The sequence below is a fragment of the Solanum pennellii genome, chromosome 12 (assembly GCF_001406875.1).
Source record: "Solanum pennellii chromosome 12, SPENNV200".
Lineage (NCBI taxonomy): Eukaryota > Viridiplantae > Streptophyta > Magnoliopsida > Solanales > Solanaceae > Solanum > Solanum pennellii.
In genome coordinates, this window is record NC_028648.1 from 34,321,521 (window position 1) to 34,327,386 (window position 5,866).

Below are 5,866 nucleotides of genomic sequence, written 5' to 3' on the forward strand. Positions count from 1 at the left end.
ATATATATATATATATATATATATATATATATGAGGATCTTCAGTCATGTGGCATGACTCTATGATCAGGAAATCTACTCATCTATTTTTAATTTTTTTATAATTTTGAAATACTTTTTTCACACTAAATATAATATGATTTATCATATTACCTTCGATATATTAAGTATTAATAGCATAGCAAGAATGGAAATAAAATCATTATTTATGGACAATAAAAGGTTTAATTACAGTTTTACTATATTTAAGGAAAGAAAAAAAAATTAATGTTCTATAATCACAATCAATATTTTAAGCATTAATTGGTATAGTTAGAAATGAGAAGAAGATCTGTTTCAGATTTTTTTTCCGTATATTTTAATCCAAAACTTTGGGCATTCTCTATAATATTCAACTAATTCATTGCATTAATTGTTATAATTGGAAATGGAAAGAAGATTCGTTTCAGAAAAATATTTTACTATTATTCTAACTTAAACCTTTTGGCGATTCTCTATAATATTCCGCTAATTCATTTGCCAATTGTATTATTAACATAACGATTAAATATTATGAAAATATAAAGAGAATCACCATTTAAGGAAAATGAAAATTTAATTACGGTTTATATATTTATCTATTTTTTTCTTTAAAAAAAACACTTTCTTCTCTTACAAATCAAAAAGAAAAAGAAAAAAGAAACATTATCTGTCCAACTTATCAAATTCATAAAACTTTTCTCTAATCACCATTTAACATCATTAATCTTTTCTCAATATCTTTTTCTATTCCTTCTTAAAATATTACTAAATTACAATTAAGACATTTAATACTAATATAAGTTACAATTTTATGATTACAATATTGCTCTTTTAATCTATATTATTCGACAAAGTTATATATATATATATATATATATATATATATATTTCTACTATAGTAGAAAAGGGTAGTTCAACATGCTTGCTTCATTGTTTAAGGGTATTTTTGTCTTTTCAATTTTCTCTAATGGCTAGGTGTCATCTTGTTGCTTAATCAATTTTTGCCTTTTCAGTTTCCTATTGCAACGTGTCTTTCAATGGTGATCTGAATGTATGCATGTGTTCCTCTATGTCTTCCTTCTATTCTCCCTCTACTGATATCACTATTTTCACATCAAAGTTCACAACATTTACCAGGTAAGATTAAGCATGTTTTAATTGAGCTTTTTCAGTCATCTTTCTTTCATCAAAGTTGAAGTTCCAAATTTCATTTGGCTGTGCGAATGTTCCCTTATTTTCCCATTTGAGATTCTTATTGATATTGGATTATCCTTTTGGTTGGGTGATTAAGTTTGATTTAGGTGTGTGAATATATGAAATTTGATTTGGGTATGTGTGGTATGGAGGTTTATAAGAGATGGATTAGAAGGAATAAAGGTTTTCTGCATCAATTGGACTCTATTGCCAATGGAAGAACTATTTTTTTAATTTTTTTTAAAGCTCTCTGCTTTTATGGTGTGAAAACAAGAATGAAATTGGATTTCATTTTTAATATAGAAATGGTGGATATGTGTAGTTTATAAATTTCATTTCTGTGCCTAAATGGGTTTTTTGTTTCCCTTTCAAAGTTTGTATATTTGATTAGTTTTGTGTTTGTTTGAGCCTTTGTTCATATATGAAAAAATCATATATTTTCACATGCAATAGATTTTGGTTGTCTTTTGTTACATGTATAGTTTGATTTTCTTTATCAAAATTCTTTTCAACTTCCTCTGTTCATATATGGGTTTTCCCCATCTGAATTAATTTTCTGGGTTTTTGTGATGTTCGATTTTTCTTGTGTTTTGGAGTCTTTTTTGGTTCTGAAGCTCATCTCTCATCTCACATGGCTGAATTCAAAGAATTCTACCACTTATCATTACATATGGAATCTCCGTAATGCGATTCTATTTACCGTTTCAACCCAGGATGAGGTAGTTTTACTCAAGATGAGTCAACCCAAATTGCTCCTACGCTTATTCATGTAACCCTTTTGTTTATTTTGTTTTTTTTCCTTTCTCGGATTCTCGGCATACAAATTGAAGAGTTTCTGTGTATCACGTTGTCAAAGAGGATTTTCTCTTCTCTATTTCTTTTTTCCTATTTTATTGTTTTCCACTTCAATTTGTTTTGTACGATTACTTTGTTGTTATGTTGTTTCTTTTCTCACCTCTCTTTCTACCGTTAATATTTCCGCCTCATTTTCCATATTTCTTTTCTGGTAAACTTTTGTTTATCAGAATTCCTAACAGCTGTTGTTTAATGAATGCAAATTACAAAAAATACTAAATTCATTCTACAACTATATCACGGTGCAGGGTAAAGTTAAGAATTTGTAGTTATTACAATTAAGGCTTCGCTACAGGTATGTTCTTTCCTATCCGTTATTATGATTTCTTTTTCTCTCATTCCTCATTTTATCTCCTTCGTTAGTGCCTGTCCAGTCACTCTGTTCTACTCCATTTTGATTGACAGAAGATTTGGTGGTGTCTGAGGAGTTTAAGGATACAAAGTTATTGTTTTGCTACTAATGAAGAGGAAAATAACTAGAAAATTAACAAAAATGTTTCTAGACAAAGTAAGAAACTATTAGTAGCTGGTATAAATGGAAACATGATCTTATAGCCATAGTTATATCACTTAAATGAATTGGATGTTTAATATAATTTTTCCAATCAAACTTCTTACTTTCGCAATGTGGATTAGGCATTTCTTGATTTTTGGATGGGCTGAAATTTCGCAAATCATTGATGTATTGTTCGTACTAGAAGTAGTGATAGTATTATCACAATCTAATACATACTTTTCATGCGTGTCCATTCTGTTTTAGTGTCTAACATATATGTATATGTATATATATGTGTGTGTGTGTGTAGGTATAGATTATAGTATAGTAAATAGTAAGTAACATTAGAGATGAAATTGCATTAAATAAGATTTCTGAAAAAGTATGATCAGTTCATATAAATGGAATGTTGAAAGTAACTGGTTATGACTGCATTAAGATGACAAATATTTTCAGCATAAAAAAACCTTTTGAGGAACTCTATTACCTAGATAAGTAAGAATTGCTCGTGGCCATGGCTACAAACCATTCTTCCAAACTTGGTAGGGGTCCATCAGTATGTATACACATACATCATCCATCACTCCTGTCCCCACTTCTCATTTTCTTTTATAAATAAAATATTGCTACTTATCGGATTTGCTTTACACATATTTCAATTATTTCACATTATTACTTACAATCTGAATTTTATCGATTATCTAAAGAGCAAAGCAGAAAAACGAGTTTAAATATTGATATTATAGGCAGTATGGAAAATTGTGCTTATGACTTGATAAAAATTTATGAAAATGTAATTTGCACATTGCCACTGTTATTTTCTCCCAACTTTTAAAACAAGTCTAGCATCCTGATTAGAGAACTTCTATCAACTATGCTATAAGCAACTATACTCATTATGAGCTCATAGAAACTGCAATATGTTAATAGTTGCTTATGACTTGATAAAAATTTATGAAAATGTAATTTGCACATTGCCACTGTTATTTTCTCCCAACTTTTAAAACAAGTCTAGCATCCTGATTAGAGAACTTCTATCAACTATTCGATAAGCAACTATACTCATTATGAGCTCATAGAAACTGCAATATGTTAATAGTGTCATTATGATTTTCCGCATGACACTAATATTTCCATTTGAGTATTTAAACCTAATAAGTCTGTTGTTTTGTTTGTCTAAGCTTCCATATATTCATATTGGATATGCACTAATTTCATACATTTAAGGTGAACTATTAGATATGATATTTGATCGATACAAATTGCAGAAAATACTAAATTCATTTTACAATTACTAAATTGTATGTTCTTAAACAAGTATAATTATCAGGAATTAAGAGTTATTTGGATAGGAATATTCAGGTTGGGTGTCTAAGTTAGTAATACTATTTGTATCTTTGTGCTAAATAGATCAAGTGATCAACTTGATAACTCTACTATGGCTGCGCCAGAAAGCTTGGTTCAGTTTCTCCTACTTTTGAGGAATTTTCTTCTGAGTCCTTTTCACTTACTACTACGTACAAATAAAACAAAGGGAAAAGGAAAACTTATCACCACATACAAATAGTTGTAGAAGGTTTCAATGCACAATATAGGTATCGATTTCGAGAAAAAGTTTAACCAATAAGCATAAGACATATCTAAAAGAAAATTACCATTTATCGTGCCCTTAAATTGTCCAATGAGTTGAGTGAGCAGCATCATAGCCCTATATTGACTGAAAGGTGCGTGGAATAACATTTTAGTCGTTTCTTCTTCTTTCATTTCTTGATTGTTTTCAAGAAACAGGAAAGTTATGATATAGTCTTCTAAAAAATAATGCCTTAGATTCTTAATTTTTAAATGTCTTCTTCTTTTCAGCCGTTAAGACATCATGAATGAGATTGTGAAGGATGCATTTGAATTATGTGAACCTGCTTTTCAGTGTAAGAGTAATGACATGAGTAAGAGGAAAATTAAGGGAGAGAGTAAGGGAAAGAGAACGGAAACAAGCTTATCTTCCCTGATCCAGTCACTTGAACTATTGATTGTGAGGCTTTACATTATTCTTGATTTAACTGTATACATTGATTTAACTATTTAGTTGAGTTAATGTACTTTCTTGCAGTGAATCCTTCATACAACTACTGGTGATCATTTCATTTATAAGGCAAATCTCGTGTTAGATATTCAGCTTGGTAGTTTTTATTAGTTGAGCTTGTCATTTTCAATCACTAATTTTCTATTGAGATCAGTAACTTTGTTGCCTTAAATCTTTTGTCTTCCTTCTTAGCTTATTCTCAATACTAAAAAGGATTCAACTGGAGTACTTTAAGAAGGGCCGTTGAATGAGCTAAAACTTTGATGAACCTATATACTTTTGGCTGAATAATTCTTGAAGGTTTTATCTCCTCAAGTATTTCTATTAGCTGTATGATTTTGTGGAGTTTAAGTTGAGTTTCATTGTTGTGAGTTGCTTAATCTTTGTATCTTAGGTAGGTTAGGAAATCTGATGCCAAACCCCTACAGATAATCAATGACTATCCTGTCTACAAGCACATTCTTTTTTCTTATCCTGGGTTGGTGAGGTGCGTGTTGAAGTCATTCATGTATATTGAATTTGTTGCATCAGCAGAGAACTCTAGGGTAATTACAGGGGGAAAAGTTAAATTTAGTGGATTCATAGCAAAGAAAGAAAACAAAGGGTCATACTTGATATCCATTGTAGTAAAAAAACTTGAATGGAAATAAAGGAGGTTGTTACCACTTTAATCATCCTTAGTCTTTCTTCTTGGCTTCAGAGTCAATAAGAGATTCCTGATATTGTAAGTTTCAAAAACGAAACAAATGAGAATATAGTTGAGATAGCAAAGTTGAAACTCAATGTGGATATAACTGCTATATATACTTAAACAGTGACCTAGCCTGGAAATGTAAATGGTAACAAGTCTTATCATCTAAATGAAAACAGTCTCTCCAGAGTATATGAAAAAGAGGATTTGTTGTATTTAGCATCAGCTGCTCAATGAACTATTTAGGTAGTTGAAACATTAAAGCTTGTGTTAATACCTGCAAGTTGCCAACCTATAGAATAAGCAGCGATCTTGAGATATCGTTCAGACAATAGGTTTTCTCATTCATTTGAAAAACTTATGAATTTCGCGTAGCGGTATGTGGCAAAGAGAATGCAACTTTGGGAACACTATAACTATTTATTCACACTTTCAGCGGTACTAAGATACTGACCCATTTTTCTTACTTTTAGTCGCCTTTGTCAAGGAGTGCTCTACAATATTCATTACGTATTGATAGTTTCTATCAA

General features: G+C 30.2%; 1 long non-coding RNA gene across 1 annotated transcript; it reads left to right on the forward strand.

The window, feature by feature from the left end:
• The first annotated feature begins 2,321 nt into the window (after positions 1 to 2,321).
• LOC114075402 lies at positions 2,322 to 4,733 on the forward strand. Its single transcript, XR_003575855.1, has 2 exons — positions 2,322 to 2,364; positions 4,426 to 4,733. It is a non-coding gene; the product is annotated as an uncharacterized LOC114075402 (long non-coding RNA).
• Positions 4,734 to 5,866: the final 1,133 nt, after the last annotated feature.